An 18,253-nucleotide genomic window follows, 5' to 3' on the forward strand; every position below is an offset into this window, starting at 1 on the left:
TGTATAGATTCATTATAAATTCTGAATACTGGACATCTGACTAATAGGACTTGCAAATTAGATCTTCTATTCCATATGTTGTCTTTTCACTTTCTTGATAATGTCCTTTGATGCACCAAATTTTAAATTTTGAGTAAGTCCAATATATTTTTTCTTTTGTTGCCTGTGTTCTTGATGTCAAATCTAAGAAATCATAGGCAGACCCAACACCATAAAGATTTACCCTTATGTTTTCTTGCAAGGCTGTTATGGTTAAAGCTCTCACATTTAGGTCTTTGTCCATTTTGAGTTAATTTTTGTATATGGCGTGGGGTAAGGGCCCAACTTCATTCTTTGGCATGTGGGTGCACAAGGGTCCTGAACTTGATTTTAGAATTCTTTTTTTTTTTCTTTCTAAAGTATTCTTTTAAAAGTTCCTTGAGGGAAGGTTTCTTGGTGGTAAATTCAAACTATGCTAGTCTGACAGAAAATGTCTTTATTGCCCTGTTCTTGAAAATAGAAACGCTAATCCACAAATCTAGGTTGATAGTCACTTTTCACTTTAGAATTTTGAAGATATCATTCCACTGTGTTCTGGCTTTTGTTGTTTTTGAGAAACTCAGTATGTATTTGTCCTTCTTTGTAAATTATCTACCTTTTTTCTCTGCATGCTTTTAAGATCTTGTCTTTTCTGTGATATTTTGGTTGTACTTATATATAATATTAATATTTATATCTTTATTTATCTTTCCTATCTTGGACTCTTGCTTCCTCTGTTTGTGGGTTCATGCCCTTTCATCAGCTTTGGGAAATTCTCAGCCTTATGTCTTCAAGTATAGTCTTTTTTCTATTTTCTCTTTCTTGAACTCCAGTTAGGTGTGCTATACTTACTTAGTATACCCTCCATGTATTTTAACCTGTCTTCCATATTTACCACTTTATGTCTATGTATTATAGTCTATGTATTATAGTCTATGGGAATACTCAGACTTAATGCTTTCTTCACCTGAGTATATTCTATTGTATAACTCATCCATTAAGTTAATTTCAATAATTATATTTTATTTATAAATGTTCTAGTTGGTTCTTTTTTTCAAACGTTCATGGAAATTTTATTAGATTTATACTTTTGATCCTTTTTCAGTTTTTATTCCACCTTCAGTTTCTTAAAACACTTGAATCATCATTATTTCGCACTGTCTACCCGGAAATTTCAGTTCCTAAATTCTCAAGAATTTCAATGTTATTGTTTTCTCATGACTTTCATTTGTGGTATGTTTGTTAATTTTGTATTATATTTTATTATATTTAATCTGTAAATCAGAAGGCCTCACCTTGGGAATTGCATTTGTTTTTTAATGGATACAGGGGACTCCTAATCTGGGACCCCTGTGGTTCCCTTCCAAGGCCGTCACTTAATGGGAGACTCATTCCCCACTTGACAGAAAGCCCGAAGCTTAACATTCCAATCCCAGTAGCTGGTACTGACATTCCTCGCCTGAGGCAATCCCAGTTTTTACACTGTTCATTCCGGTTTTAGCTGCTTTCATTTTTGGCACATGGGGATATCATTTATTTCCTGTATGTCAGCAATATATTCAATTATATTTGCAATGTATCCAGGTTCTAATTAGTCATGTTTTAGGGGGAGAGTTGTTCTGTCTAGTCCATCATGATCCTAGCAGCGAAAAGCATAAGAATTATTTTAATCTGTATTGCTTGAAGGCTGTGACTTTGGAAGAAAAAGAAGGAAGTTAGAAGTAACTCATAAGCCATGCAGATGTGTTGAATAATGGGATTTGGTTTCTTGGACTATGATGATACCATGTTTCTTGTTCTGAGGGCTAGAAAGAGGAATACCAGAATAGATGGAGGAAAGCTGATTATAAATTGTGCTATGATGTCTTGAACCAAGTTCACCTGAAATAGCGAGAAAGCAAAATGTTATATTTTACTACTTCAAATAAGTCATATTTTCATGAAATGATATGCTTCTTAAGAATAGGACTAGATTTCTTCCATATTCCCAGGCCCCCAACATGGAATAAACAGTCAAGTATTCCCTGGGGTCCAAAACTGCTGAGCTAAAAATGTCTTTAAAGGTTATGTAGTTTAACATTTTAAATTCAGAGACAAATAGCTTGGATGACGGTTTTAAGCAATTTATCCCAAAGTCACACAGTTAGTATAACAGGTCTCAGAAGGAGACTCCAAGTCTCCTGACTCCGGGCCATGCTTGTCTGTTATGTCACACCACACCACTGAATGGAGTTGGTACAAATTGTTCAGGCATGGGGCACTGCGTACCAAAGAAAGGGGAAAACGACCTCATTGAACTAATTATTTTTCTTCCTTCTCCTTTACAGAGCTGATGACTTCATGCTGAAAGAAGCACGTATTTTCTACGACTATAAAGCCTTTAGTGTATATTTTTTAAAAAATAATTTATACTTTAAGGACAATTCCTTTTGCAGGAGTTCAACTCCTGACCCAGAGGTTAAGAGCGGGGTCTGCCCAGAAGGAGGCAAGACACACAGGCTGTAGCCAGGGCTCAGGAAAGAGCTGATGCGTGCATCAGTGTCAAGAGGTCTCCCACCGCTACAAACTGTAAGCGTGTGATGAAAGAGGTGAAGGGGGGAGGAAGAGCTGCCCACGTGCAAAGTGGGTCAGGTCAGGATCTGAAATTCTAAGCAATGGGCATGCTTAGCGGATTTGGGGGAGGTTTGAGAGGGCTGATGCCTCAGTGCACACTGTCTGTTTTCCCACCTCCCTTCATTTACTTCAAGTCTCTTAGGCCCTAATATTCTTTTTTAAAAAAATATATTTTATTGAGCCCTGGCTGGTGTAGCTCAGTGGATTGAGCACAGGCTTCGAACCAGGCATCGCAGGTTTGATTCCCAGTCAGGCCACATGCCTAGGTTGCAGGCCATGGCCCCCAGCAACCACACATTGATGTTTCTCTCTCTCTCTCTCTCTTTCTCCCTCCCTTCCCTCTCTAAAAATAAATAAATAAAATCTTTAAAAAATATATATTTTTTATTGATTATGCTATTACAGTTGCCTCATTTTTTCCCTCTTTATTCTCCTCCACCCTGACCCCCTACCAGCATGCCCCCGCCTCAGTTCAGGCCCGTGGGTCGTACACATAAGTTCTTTGGCTTCTCCATTTCCCAGACGATTCTTAACCTCCCCCTGTCTATTTTGTACCTACCATTTATGCTTCTTATTCCCTGTATCTTTTCCCCCATTCTCTCCCTTCTTCCTCCCCACTGATAACCCTCCGTGTGATCTCTATTTCTGTGAATCTCTTCCTGTTCTTATTCTTTGCTTAGTTTGTTTTTGTTTTTGTTTTTAGGTTTGTTCTTCATAGTCGTGAGTTTGTTGTCATTTTACTGTCCATATTTTTGATCTTCTTCTTTTTCTTAGATAAGTCCCTTTCACATTTCACATAATAAGGGCTTGGGGGTGATAATATTCTCACCTGTAGAATGAGACTATTTGACGAATCTCTCAAAGTTGTTATGAGGATTAAATGAGGTGATGAAAATAAAAAAAGCGAGCACAGAGCCTGGCACATCGGAAGGCGCAGTAGCCCCTACCTTATACCGTCATTGTATTTGCTGACCGAGGCCACCTGCCTGCCCCTTCACCTGAATGCGCTTTCTGCTCTGACCACCAGAGAGCACATCAGCATTGCCCTTCCCGAGTGAGCAACGCCCTGAACCCTGCAGCCTGAGACCTCAGCAATGTTCTCTCTTCTATGAATTTTGCAGAAGAACAAACCAGCCTTCTTCAAAAGCATAAGTACAATATCCGCTTTCCTCTTCATATGTAAGTTGGGCAAGGAAGAAGCAAGATGTAAGTTAAACAGTCATTGAATAGGAAATTATACATAAATATTGAGATATGCTAGGTTTCTGGCTTCAGCAATCAAAATACCTTGACTATTCACTTTCTTGTTTTCTTTGTATTTTAGAACACTTTATGACTTTTTTGAGGTACTATTCTATAGGTAAAAATATTTCATTTTGTCTTCACAGTAACACTGTCCACAGGGCAAAGTGCATTTCCCCTCCATTTAACTGGTAAGAAAACTGGGGCTCAGAGAAGTTTAGTGACTCGCCCAAAGCCAAACAGATATTTGGTGTCAGGACCTGAACTCAGATCTCAGATATCATGGACAGAAATGCTTTTGTCTTCCCTTCACTCCATCCTTCCCTTTCTCCTTCCCTCCCCTCTTTTCTTCCTTTCTTCTCTCCCTTCCTCCGGTTCCTTGGCCTTTTTCATAATGCACTATTTTGCACATATATGTCTGATCTAAATAAAATGAATGCCCATTAATCCAACATTCAACTTAAGAAATATGATGTCACGAATAGGTCTGAAGCTCACTGCATTCCACCCCCTACCTGTGACCACTGTCCTGGATGTTGTAGTTACTGTTTCCTTTTCTTTCTGGTTTTATTATCTTATCACGTATGCATCCCTGCAAATATCTAGTGTTTTATTTTGTGTGTTGCTGGACTTTATGTCAATGTAATAACACTTATGTATTCCTTTTTGCTCAATATTATGTATCTGAGATTCATTCATCAATGTGATGTGTATAGCTGTAATTCACTGCCACTGCTTTAAAGCACTGCATTTTACGAATATACCACATTTTACGCATCTGCTTTCCTACTGATGGGCGTTTTGGTTATTTTCAGTTTTGTGCTATTCTGCATACAACTCCTGTTGCATGTATGCAAGAGTTTTTCCAGTGAAATCACCAGTTCATAGCATGTAACTACCTGCAGTAGCTAAGGCTGAATTTCCCTAGCTAAGGCTGAATTGTATTCCAAACCAATTGTACCAATCCCCATGAGTATGTGAATTCCACATTTTCATCAACTTGAAATCGCCAGAAACTTTAGCCAATGTCACACCTTGTGCTCAGATCATGGTTTCTAGACACCACTCTCTAATAGAAAGAACTGGAGTTCCTGGCAGAAATAATTGATGCCAGGGCCAGGGCAGGCCACAAACAAGATGGATGAGCCTGGAACACCTTGTGGTGCCAGGAAGTATGATCTTGTTCCAAAATCAAAAATAAACACAGGGGAAAACCCAGAGTAGCTCCCAAATGCCAACGCTGGAACAATTTGAGCCGCAAAATAAAAAGTTATAGTATTAAATCATAATACAGAAAAATAATAAATATCCATAAGTCCACACTGGTAAGTCCATACTGATAAAAGCAATCTATTAAATAAGTAAATAGAAGGAGAAAGGGCTGATTTTCCTAATGGTAGAATATGAAGTAATAAATGTAAAATGAAAAGGACATATATGAAATCACAATGGAATACCACAATAATAACTGTTGTAGACAAGCTCCATCAAAGGATGATAAAATTAGTGGATGAAAGTTGGACGACATACAAAGTTTGCACTGTTTCAAAATATCTCCTCCAAGGGAGAAGGGGAAATTATTGTTTGATGAGTATAAAGTCTCAGTCTTGCGAGATGAACACACTTCTGGAGATGGGTGCTGGTGATGTGGTCGCGCAACAAATTGAATGTACTTAATACCAATGGACTGTACACTTAAACAGCTAAGATGACAAATTTTATGGGTATTTTACAATAAAATTAAAAAAAATCTTCCCCAAGATATTTGTTAATCACAAAGGGAAAGACAGTAATTTTACAGTAGAGAAACTTAGCAGAAACCGTGTTCACCACCTGATAAAGTTTAGCATCACCAACGATAATACACACCCACATCCTGAACCCTGTGAGTATGAACACAGTATTTCATGGTATTCTCTCCTAACATGTATAACCTTACTGTAGTCACGAGAAAACATCAGGACAGCTCAAACTGACAGACATCTGACAAAACAGACTCTTCAAAAACAACGAAGGTTGGGAAAGACGAGGAAAGACTGGGGAGCTATTACAGACTGCAGGGGACTAAGGACCGCTCACAGCTGAATGTCATGGGCAATCCTGGATACTCTCCTGGAACGGAGAAAGGATATCAGCGGAAGATGGGCTGCAAATTTGAATAAGGTCTTCAGTTTAGCGAGAAGTGTTATGCCAGCATTAATTTCCTGTTTCTGACTATTTGGTAAGATGTTAACATTAGGGGAAGCTGGGTGAAGGATATATTCTAGCCAGTTTTCTATCAGTCTGAATTTAGCTCCATGTAAAAAATTTTGAAAAGGCTTTCACTGATCCAAAGTTGTAAAATTGGTAAGTAAGAATGGAAAGACAAAGATGAGCGTCTTGGAGGTAGAGAGCAGAATATCAGCTGTGTTTCTGTTGAAGTTGTTGAATAACAGGGCTCAGGTATGAGGCAATGATAAGCTTCTTCATACTGTGCTCAGACCCAGAAAGGTTGCCCACCCACACAGGGGATGCAAGATGCTGAGGTCTATCCTGCAAGGGCAAGGGCATGATTGCTAGGATGCACTTTCTCATTGAAAAGGAAGGGCTAGGCCTGATACCCTCAAAGCTTTCTCCCAAACTCATTAATTGGATAAACTGTTCCTATTCCTCTGGAGGTAAGTAAGTGAGAGGGCCAGAAAGAGGCTACTTATGTTACACCAATGTGGTAGGAAGTATCAAGCAGTAGGAATAAGGGATTCCTACAAATCCCTCACCTATAAAACTTTCTGGGCCAGTGGTATTTTGTTTGTCTGGTAGGGGTAGATTTTATAGTATGGATTTCATTTGTTTATTGATTATGCAACTATTCAGCTCTTCTATTTCTTCTCGAGTCAATTTTAATGTTACGTAGTTGTTATTAACTTTTTCATTTCATCAGTATTTTCTAACATATCCTCATAGGAAGAAACTTCCACCACCCTCTCTTTGGAAGCAGGAAGGGCCTTCTGGCCTCTGGGGCATCTTCTTCTCTTTTGCTACCTACTCTTCAAGTCCCCACATGGGTGACGCAGGCAGGGAGAAAGCCTCTAGCGAGAGAAAGGATTGGAGAAGTGAGCTCCCAACATCTGGGGCCTCTCCTTAAAGACTCTTCCACCACATTCTGCTGAACATACACTGGTAGAGAATGAAGAACACCACTTCAGCTTCTACTTCTAAGCGGAAAGACTAAGAGAAAAAGAAGGAAGAAGCATGAGGAGATACAGCAGCAGCAGTCTAATGCTCAAGAGAAAGGTCCAAAAAAGAAAATAAAGCACAAAAGACAATGACTCTCAATTCTGAAGGAAATGCTTCAGAATTGGAGCATTTCCAATGGAGCTGCAAAAGGAAATCCAAGAAAAAGCAAAAAAGGAAGGTGTGGGTTGAAGGAATGAGAGGAAAAAAGTCTGGGAAGAGTAGGAAAGGGGGCAGTGACTCAAGCTCTAATTTCCAATAAGAGCCTCTAGAGAATTCCTGGAAGGATCAATTAAAGCCTGAAAATCCCTCAGGTTTACCTGAAAACCATGGCCAAGTTGTTTCCTGGTCAGGTTGTAGCTGGGGCTAAACATGTAAATACTGGGAAACGTATCCCATGCACATAAAGAAACCGTATCATTTGAACAGTCACGTTATGCAATGGGTTCTATGGCTGAAGGGAGGCCACGTGACTGATAAGTGAACCAGATAAATTGGGAGGTGAACCAGACACCCAGGGCTGAAGCAAAGAGGGCCCTGTATCCTTTAAACAAGAAGATAGACTAAAGAGAAGGAACACGTACCAACTAAAGGGAAGGATGATGAATACGGATTTTCTGTTCAGCAGATAATTTACCTTAACAAAAACAAAAACAAAAATATGAGACACACACACAATCTGAAAAAGCCTCACAGTATTTTGGTGACTTTCATTTATTCCAGAAAAAGTTACTAACTGTCATAAATGTAGCAGGCCCCTTGGGCAGTTTTAGATGGACTGAGCAGAACAGCTTTCTGTGTCAAAATTGAAGTCATCAATGAAAGGGGAGGTGACGTAGACATAGTGTCAATAAGATAAGGAACCTAAATCTCACGCTGTGGGACGGTGCTATTAGTCCTGCATATGCCCCCACTTCTCCCCACAATGAACTTGAGGAAAATTATCTCTCCTTTATGGAATGTGTTACAAATGGGAGTGATGAAAACAGATGGATGACGCTAAACAAAAATGAAGGTTTTGCTGAACAAAGCAAAGCTAGAATTTAAAAATTGACTGGCATAATCCAATATGTACTCCACTCTAGCAATTAATGTATTTTGATTTAGTCCCACCATAACTCATCTGAAAAAAAAAAAACAAAAAAAACCAAAAACAAAAAAACAAGAGCAAGAGTCAACTAACCCAAAGACTTGTCTACGTGAAAAGTTCTCCAGTATATATGACAGAATGTTAAGATGTAATAAAGCTGGAGGTGGATGCGGTGTTTATATATCATTCTTCATTCTTCTCATTAGGTATGAAATATTATACAATTTTAAATCCTAAAAAAAAATGAAAAAATGATTGAGGGTTACATACGTGAAGGAGGATAGGAAACACAATGCAGGTGGAAATGACAACAGGCAAAGGCAGAGAGGAATCCCACTGGAAATATAGGTAAGGTGCTTGACCAGGGTGCTTAGTAAGGACTTAAGAAGAGAAATGGGAGAACAATCAGTCAAGTCCTAGTGAGAGGAAGTCGGAAGACACAGCGAGCAGAAGTGTCTGGGGAACGGCAGAAACAATTAAGCACTCATTAAACACCCCAGGGAAAAGGAAGGGGACTATCACAAACTGAGTATGGTACTGTACGAGGCACTTTCAATACACTGTCCCATTTAATCTTCCCAACAGCACAGAGCTGGATATCATTATCCCTCTTTTACACGAGGACCCTGAAGATCAGAGGTCAATAAACTTGACCGAGATCCCGCAACTAGTAACCAGGAATCTGTTGACATATAACTGTTTCAAAAGCCAGTGTTCTCTTTATAAAAAGTCAGGTTTGTTTCTAGGTATAATTTATATACCATTAACTTTACCTATTTTTAGCATACAATTAATGAGTGTTACTGAGTTTAATATAATCGTGCAACCAGCACCACAATCTAATTTTCAATTCTGGCTGAAATTCTATTCATTTTTGATGCCATTGCTCAGGCTTCACCTCTCCATTATGTATCTAAACTTGTCACATCCCTTCTAACTGCTCACCTCTAATCCCTGCCCCCACAGACACTGAAGCACCCCCTTCCAACCGAAACACTCTGTGAGTCTTCAGTCATTGCACTTGAACTTGCATGTTTGTTGGACTGTAACTAATAGTTCATGAGTTGGTCTCTCTCCTACCGGGCCACGCTCCTTGAGGTCAAGGGCGATGTTTTGTTTATCTTTATCTCTTGCTCCCGGCACGGTTCGTGATAGGCTCTAAAAGTATTGTTAATTCACTTCACTGAAAATTCCTAACAAGTTCTCAAACATTAGGAAACATTCAATGAATCATTTGTTACTTGTCGGTTTGATTTGCTGATTGAGACCAGATCCTGTGCATTTCTCAAGGTTTTAGTTGTGTTTTCCTTTTCCTTTTTGGCTCTTCTGTCCATCCCCCGCCCCTTTCCTTTTTAGAGAAGGCAGAGATGCAACAAAGCACAAGGAAATACGAGTGAGTTTAGGGAAAGAGGAATACATATAATACATAATAAATTTGCTAAATTTGCCTTTTGGGGGAGCTAAACATTTAGTTTTCCATAATATTTTGTTGAAGTTGGTCTAATATTTTGCCAAATGTATTTAGTTTTGGAGCTGAGAACACAAGTTCTTTCCCGTTGGCCTTAAAAATAACGTCTAACAGAAAGGAAGTTTTGGCAAGCTGTAGATGCCTGGCCTTCATATACTTGCTTGTGTTCCAGAGGTGAAGAAATGTAGGTCACTTGGCCCGGCAGCTTTGTGCTGCAGCTGTCACTGGGTGAGCAGGGATCACAGCAACCTGGGTTTCAGCGCATCGTCTTACCAAGAATCTCCCAGGATCAGAGCCTTCGCTATTACTCACCTCATGCATCGCGAGCAGTCTACAGAACACCACGTATGTAACCTTCTTAACACCCTTCTTACAAGTTGTTACGACCTGTGGTTGCCAACAAGTGCTTTACCTCTTTTTCTTACCCGACAGCTCACAGACAGGTGATGTCAGAGACTAGTGAGTATCCCCTCTCTTCCTCCCTCAACTGGCATTGAAAAACCAATATTCAGTTGTTGGCAATGGCTGATGGTTTCTGTCATTATCCTTTACTTGAAAACTAATGAATGAGGACAGTCAAGCTATTTTCTTAATTTATTTAGTGACGATTCTGTGAGGATTCCAATGGGAAGCATAAAAAAGACTGTCTCACTTGTGATGCAGCCACAGATCTATAGGCCAAGTAGCTTCTCTTTGAATATATATGTATATGGATACATATATATTTTATATATGTATATACACAAGTAGCTATAGAAATGGTAGCTCTGAAAGCCAAATTCGGGACCTCGGGAAAATGCTTATCATACAAGGAAAAGATGTTTTACATAACAGGGTTTAGTTTAGAAGCTTAAGATGATTTCATTTGTAAGTAGACCGTCTCTTGTTTGCTGTTGTGATTTTATACCATATTAGATTTCTTTAATATTTTTCTCTGCGTGTTTTACACGCCTTAGGCTTCACGTTATCTCAACTCGTTTGCACGTGTGGCCTGGCACTTGTTTTGACTAAGTAATCACATGTCTTTCCCTACATAGTGCAGCCTCTGAAACCTTATCTGCTAGGGCCAGCCTTCCCCTGCCCCAGGAGGGCCTCCCAGTTACTTGCTGTGTCTATTTTTCTGCAGGAGTAGATGAGAAAATCAACAAGGTTGATTTCGTTTTGTACCTTAAAACTTACATTGGGTCCTCAATCTATCATTGACATTTTTTCAAGTTAAAATTTATTAAGCTTCTTCCATGTGTCAACTTATTGAAATAACATAGCTTTATGGGGTAGGTATCATTCCTAGGCTCATAGTACAACAGAAGAAATGAGGCAAGAATGTTAAGCGAGTTGTCCAAGATGGCCAGTACAGAACAGAGCCAGAGCTGGAGCCCACACAGACTGCCTCCAAAGCCCACGCTCTCGCCCACTGTTGTGTTTCTTTTGAACCCCTGAGTCACATTTTCCTGTTGAGTCATTACTAGTCTCCAGTAGTACACTTGCAGGAGAAATTCAGCCTGAGAGTTAGGAAAGTTGGATTCTTGTTCTGTTCTAACTTGGAAGAAGAACAGCATTTAACTTGGAAGAGAAAATGCGTGTACGAAGGCCTAAAGGCCAAAGGGAGGAAGGAAAAGGCCCATGTTAGGGTCTTTGGGGAATGACGGCAGTGTTTGAAACTAGGGAGAGTGGGGGGCCAGCTGTGTGACACGTTCGCTAATGTGTTCTACCAGCATCCATCGCCCTGGCTGCCTAGAAGAGAGCGAAGAGGGCTGAGAATTGGCTAGTGTCTACCCAGAAAACCCAGCAAGAGGTGATGGTAGCTCGGACTAAGGTATTGGTAGCGCATGCGCGTCTGCACTATACACGGGGCGGAGCGGGGTGGACGGATGGAAAGAATATTAAAACATGTGCCACTGACTGGAATTGATTGGATTACATAAAGAGACTTTAACCAAACATTCTAGAAATTACATTTCCAAAAAGTGCTACTGCCTTCAGAGTGTCCTACTGGGGGGTGACACACCCATTTCAGTGATGCTTCGAGTCTCTTGGCAATCCTGGAAGCCTCCTTCAGAATTTCCTTCAGAGCCAGTTTACGAGACTAAGTAGAAAAATCAGTATGTATATATTCATACTTCATGAATCCCCAGAGCTGAGGGAACTCTGTATTGTGTGAAATTGCTGCCAGGTTTGTAAGAACTTCCTTTTATGACTCTGACCCGACAATGTATACAGTGAGGTCACTTCTGTAAGAAAACAAGCAAATACTACGTGGGACAAAAGCTAAGTCACCTGATTCAACAAAAAAAGAGGATACATTCTTTGGGCAAAGAATGAGCCGACTCAGAAAACTCAAGGAAGAAGAAATTCTTGGTTAGTCAGATTTTATTTATTTATTTATTTATTGTAGCAGATAACAAGTATCTTTCAGAAAACTGACAAATTTCCCACAGGGGTAAAAAAGAAGAATGGCATTACATCCACCAGTTTTAAGGAACAGTGGAAAGTATGGTGGACAGAGTTCGAAGTTCACACCCAACCTAAGGGTGGTGCACTGACTAGTCATGCAGGCTTAAACCAATTCTCTCGCTGAGCCTCCCTTTCCTGGTCTGGAAAAGGGAGATACCTATGCCAGGAGTTCCGTGAGGTTTTACTAAGAGAGCCCTGATTTCCAAACCCTCCCCCAATCCTCTGTCACCCAACCACTTTTTCTTCAGGTTAGAGAACAGGATTCCCCAAGAAAAGCAGGGGTTAAAGGGCAACCCTCCCGGTGTTTTCAGGCTTTAAGTGGCTTTGCCTGTCATAGCTCTGCCACTACCAGGGCACAGAGCAAAGGATTCCTTGCGACGTCATCACCCCCAGCAGAGAAGGCTGCCCCACCCCCAGGCAGTGCCTTTGGTCCCGCAGACATTCCCAGGGCACCCTGTCAGTCAGGGAAACACGCAGCCCATTGAAACACCCCAATCTCTTCAAGGAAGTGAAAAACTCAATGCCTACGATTTGTTGAACTGTGAGACATACCCTATTTTTTGGACCATACGATGCACCTAGATTTTAGAGGAAAATAGGAAAACAAATTTTGAAGCAAAAAATGTGGTAAAATATTCAGTAACATAAATAGCCTAATATTTCGCCCATGTCAATGTAAACAGAACTCAACAGCAGCATTAACAACCATTATTCCTCCCAAATTTGAGGGGAAAAGAAGTGCGTCTTACGGTCCGAAAAAGACGGAAATACCCAAAGGCACACTCACATGATAGAATTATATATTGAAGAAGAATATTAAATGATATGGGGAGACGTTCATGATAAACTAAGTAACTATTCCTGCAAAAACGGTATAGTGGGTCTGTCCAGAAAGTATCCAGCCATGTACCATGAAAAATAGACACATTTGTTGAAGAAGATACAAGGTACAAGAAACACTGTACACAGGACAATGACGCCTCAGTCCCCTTCAAAGCAGGCACCTTGGGACCTCACACAGTTCTCCCAGAGTCTCTTCCACTGTTCAAACAATGTAAAATCCTTTGTTGGAATCGCAATCAGTGGCCCCATTGTATTTTCCAAAATCTCATCGATGGTCTGAAATCTCCTCCCTCTCAAAGGTGATTTTAGTTTTAGGAAGAGCCAGAAGTCCCAGGGTGCCAAATCTGGGCTGTAGGGGGGCTGAGTCACCTTGGCCGCCGATCTTTGTTGATTGCAGCCCGTACATGTTCAACATTCTTAGGTGCTCTGCTTGTTGCAGGCCTTCCAGGACGTGGATCACTTTGAACAGATTCCTGACCATCTTTGAAGCATTTGTACCACACTTTTATTTGCTCTGCACTCATTGCATTGTGTCCAAAGGCCTTCTGAATCATCTGAATAGTTTCTGCAGTAGAACGTTCAAGCTTAACGCAAAATTTGATGCAGATTCGTTGCTCTACTTGCTCAGTCATTTTGAATGTGATGGCCACACAGTACGCATGCTCACTCAAAGGTGTCTGCTGTCCCCACTGACTAGTACAGTGAAGTCATCATTGTTCATGCACACGCATTCCAGTCCATGCTCCTTGGCTGCCAGGTTACAGAGATGTCACGCAAACCATTCTCGTTATTCCAATCTTTTTAAATTAATTGATTTACAGGGAAAAAAACAGAAAAAAATAAATTTGTTAATAAATTTTGGGTGGTAAGATTATGGGTGTTTTAAATTTTTTCCTAAATCTTACATAATACATATAATATTTATTAATAAAAGGTTATAATAAGTAAGTATGATATAGTATTTGAGACACAACTCCACAGGACAGAAATTGTGACCACTCTGTTTACCACCACAGAAAAAAACGAGGATTTAAAGAAATATGTTTATTTTACCTAAGCAGACTTTGTAAAAGGGGACAGTGCCTCATTTGATTTTCTACAAGTTTCCTTCTCTTTCAACCTTGTCCTACACACCAAAATTATTTATCTCCCCCTCAGAATTAAGAGTGGAAAAAAAATCAACCTGGCTCTTTTCCTGCCCCAGGGTGCTCAATGTTGAGATTCAGAGTAGGGAAATTTCACACAATTCAGACTTCCCAGTACTGAAGGCTCCTGAACTTGCCATTGGTCTGTACCCTGATGGCCATTCACTTCCTGACAGTCGCCTCTCTGGACAGCAATGAGCTAATGGGAAATTTCTGCCCTATAACCTTCTCAGAGATCCTGGAAAGGGGAGAGAAGCGCAGGGCCCAGAGTTTATTGAGTTCTTAAAGTAAGAGTACTTGTTATAAGTGTAGTTAAAAAACTCTACATTTAACATTACTGTAATTGTTAAGAATCAATACCATTTACCAAAAGCTTTCCAAGAGCCAGGTATATACTACATTATTTCATTTAATTTTCATGTTGGCCACTTAGGTATTATCCATATTTCACAGATAAAGACAGGCTGAGGTCAAGCAATGTACCTTCAGAGATTGCAAAATTATTTCAAAATTGCCTCCATTGTTCTTCACACTACTCTGAGATGAGGGTTTTACATTTTAACATGTGAAATTGAAAGGACAGGCGGCCTTCAAATCCCTTCTGTGGGTCTCCATGGCTGATCCACTGGAGCAGTTCAGTTTTGGTTTCAATAAAGAGAGCCTGTACTTAGTAGGGCAAGGGAAGCCAAATACGGGCCTATTACGCTAGATTATGAATGGCAGATTTTAATCTGACCCTGAAGCACGCAGGGTGTGGTGGAAGACTAGATACTAGCTGCAAACAACCAGGTCATGATGCACCTTGGCAACAGTTAAGATATGGACACAGCTCTGTACATGTGATGATACAGGACTAACTAATTCTGCAGTTTGCCCAAGGGAGGGAGGAAAGCCAATGGGTCTGCCTGGGAAGAAGGCAGAACATCTTAGGTGAGTGGACGATGTTTTGATGTTTGGTGGACCAGCTCGACCCCACCTACAAGGGGATTCTGTGTAAACAGCTGTGAAATTATTATGGCCAAGTATGTATGTTATCATAAAACAGTATTTCTTTCAGGTCCCGAATGAGACAATCTGCTACCTAATCCCTAAAATGCAGCATGTGTTCATATTGGTTTTTCGACATACACACATAATAGAAAGTAAAACAGGGCTATAATAAATGACTGTATTTTCATTTCCTGTTTGGATGAAAGTGGAACTTATTCAAGAATTGTTTGAGGTAAAATAGGACCTGAGACACTGAATTGTTTTCATAGTATCTATACTGCTTGCTATATCAGAATCCAATTCCTCACGATGGATCTTAATGCAAGTTAGTTTTAAAATCTGTAATCTTGATTTTAAAAAGTTTATTGATTTGGGGCAGGGGTGGGACGGGAAGCAGCAGGAGAGGAAGCCTTTTCCCAGAATTATGAATTAGCAACGTTGGGTCTTTGTCCCAGTTCTACCCCCAACCAGCTAAATAATTCTGAATAAATCTCTTAAACTTCACAGTCCTCACCTGTATAACAAGATTCTACAAGGCAGGTGATGCTTGACATTGTTAATGTTCTATGAGACAAGCTAGCATTCCATGGGTATCCATAGCAACAGTAAAACGAAATCCAATGAGCTGGTGCCCTTAAGTGCAGAGGTAAGTGTCCCTACTTGTCAAATCCTTTAAGACACTTGTGAAAAGCTGTCTTTACCCTCCAGAGTATGGATGGTGGGCACTCTGAGTTAGGGAGCTTTGCACAACTCTGCAGCAGAAAAACTTGCCCCTCACAAATCCCCATCCATCACGGAGAAAAAGAAAGCAAGTGGGTAAGAGTATAGGACTTTGAAATTGGATTCCTGGGAGTCAAGACTGGAAGGCGCCTCCTCCAGTTGCAAGTTCAATTCCAGCGATCACTAGACGGGACTGAATGTACCCCTGCGACCCGTCAGGCATTGGATTCGTGCTCTCCCAGGAGGAAAGTTCTGGCCTTCGAGATCCCACCGGGAATTGTCACGCTCTAACAAGGGTAAGTGAGGTCTAGAACTAACTACAAACACTTAGGTCTTAATGAATTCAACACGTAATTTGTCAAAGAGTTAAAAATGTGAAAAGAGGATCTTTTCGAGTATATGTTCATCACTCTGAGGACCTGCCCAGCAGTCACAGAGCTCCTAGACAGGCTGAGAACGAACTAGGAAATCCTCCAAAGAGGACACTCAACACTAAGTAGGGCAGCTTCTAGAAATCGCGAAGGGGAATTCCCCATGTGGTCAGGCAAACGTACCATTCCTTATCTTTCTCGCCTACTCAGAAGAAAAGTTCTGACATTTATGCTTCAAAGCCTTGTGCAGTGGTTCTGGCCTGCTTAGAAGCTTACAGGGCCTCGTGACAGGCTTCGGGTATTTTTATAGTTTTCTCTAGTTCAGTAATTGTGGCCTCCGCATTTATAATTCTCCTCATTGCACGCCATCCTCCCTCTGTTGTATAAGCTTCAATGCATCCCATTTGTCCCTTTTCTCTCCCACCCAAATCAGTGGCAGGGACCCACCTAGGTGGAATCCCTGTAATACTAAGAGACAACGCTAAGGAGCTACTGCCCAGAAAGCCGGCACTGCAAAGGCTTTTGTTTCAATCACTATTTGAGAGTTAAAACCACAAGGAAAGCAACTTTCCTCCTCGACACTGCCCACCTCCTTCCCCGGGTGGAAGTCTCCCACGAGGAAAAAGGGCATCACCTCATCACTTCCAAGATTCCGCCGACACTTCCCTACCTCGGCAGGCCTTTCCCTTACGACGCCAAACGCTTTCTAGCCCCTCGGCCAGTTAAGACATCCCCAGGCCAGAGGTTTTTCCGTGGCGGGGTTGACTCGCCTGGCGTTATTTTTCCACTTCCCCAGGCCCAAGCCCGCCCACCGGTGTCGAAGCCATCTCTTTACTGGTCCAGAAGTGTGCTCGTCTCCTCAGCGAGCCAATCAGAGCCTCACTTTTCACCCCAGGGATTTGGGAAACGGAAAAGACCTCAACCGGTTCCCGGGAGTAAGGCGGGGCCGTAAAAGAGTGACATCTTAATCCTCCAATGGGCAGAGTGCGAGGACCGGCCCCTCTGGCGCCTAGGGTAGAAAAGAGCCTTGATGCCGGCGGCAAGGATGAGTCCTAGGCGGCGCTGCCTGCTCAGCGGCTCTGGGGAGCGGGTGCTGCTGGTGGCCTCTCTGCAGGTGAGTGATTTTGTTTTAGAATATTGCTGTTGAGAACGTTTCCATTTTAAAATAATGTGATGGTTTATTTTGGAGTGCGGGAAGGCCGGTTCCTTCACTCCCCCGGTTCAGTCTTTGAATCTGGCGCTCGCTAGTCCGCCCCTCAAGCCAACCCTTAACGTCTGCCCCAGGTCCCTCTCTGCTGTCCCTTTCTCAGAATGAGCCTGCTTGGGAGTCACAGATCTGTCAGCTGACGGGAGGACGCGCCTTGGCAGTGATGTCTTGATGGCGAGAATAAATAGGAACTGGAGGGAGGGATGAACTCACCCTGCACGTCTGGCAGAGCCCTTTCAACGGTAGGGCTCCTGGAAGGAAGCTCAGTGCCTTTTCAGGGCCATGCCACTATATTTATGGCGATGGCAGACCTAGCCTGAAAAGTCTAAGTAAACGGAAGACACCTAAATGTCAAGGAAGGAGAAGGAGGTGAGTATCTGCAACGGTTTCATGCAGCGCTCAAATCTGGAGCCAAATCACAGGTTCTTAGAACCACTAAAAATATATATGTATATAAAAGTATGTGTATTTCTCTGCCTTTCAAAGGTATAGGGGGGCGCTGCACTACTAGAGAAGGGCAATAGAAATGCATCAGGGAAGCAAAGTTCACAGTTAAGTTTTGAAGGATAATGGGTTGTTAGCTAACTTAGGGTAACTCCAGTTCCCCAACCACCTCCCTTCCAAATTATGGAGGGTTTATAGCTTGAGGGTGGTTAACTGACTGAACGCAGACTTTGGAGAGAGAAAAAAAAAAATCAAATACTGTCTTTTACCAGTGGCTAATGAGGTTTTCCAGAAGGAAAGCAGAACACGTGTCAATGCCTCCTTTATTTTAAAACTGGCTCCCCTGAGGCCAGGGTCTAGGTTTTATCCATCTCTGTTTTCTTGTAGCACCCCCACACGCCAGAGATGCTTCTCAAGTTGGGGTGGACTTGAGAG

The 18,253-nt window shown here is 41.5% G+C and overlaps 1 protein-coding gene and 1 long non-coding RNA gene across 2 annotated transcripts in view; one reads left to right on the top strand and one right to left on the bottom strand.

Moving 5' to 3' along the window:
* Nucleotides 1-11,999: 11,999 nt before the first annotated feature.
* Nucleotides 12,000-16,983, bottom strand: LOC118497186. Its single transcript, XR_004899723.1, has 2 exons — nucleotides 16,802-16,983; nucleotides 12,000-13,738 (listed from the first exon to the last, which is right to left on the bottom strand). It is a non-coding gene; the product is annotated as an uncharacterized LOC118497186 (long non-coding RNA).
* A 115-nt stretch (nucleotides 16,984-17,098) lies between these two features.
* Nucleotides 17,099-18,253, top strand: part of BPGM (bisphosphoglycerate mutase) — a 28,987-nt gene continuing 27,832 nt past the window's right edge. The window contains exon 1 of the mRNA XM_028525716.2: nucleotides 17,099-17,281. The gene's annotated coding sequence lies outside the window, so the exon portion shown is untranslated. The remainder of the gene's footprint in view (nucleotides 17,282-18,253) is intronic.

This window comes from Phyllostomus discolor, chromosome 10 (genome assembly GCF_004126475.2).
Source record: "Phyllostomus discolor isolate MPI-MPIP mPhyDis1 chromosome 10, mPhyDis1.pri.v3, whole genome shotgun sequence".
Lineage (NCBI taxonomy): Eukaryota > Metazoa > Chordata > Mammalia > Chiroptera > Phyllostomidae > Phyllostomus > Phyllostomus discolor.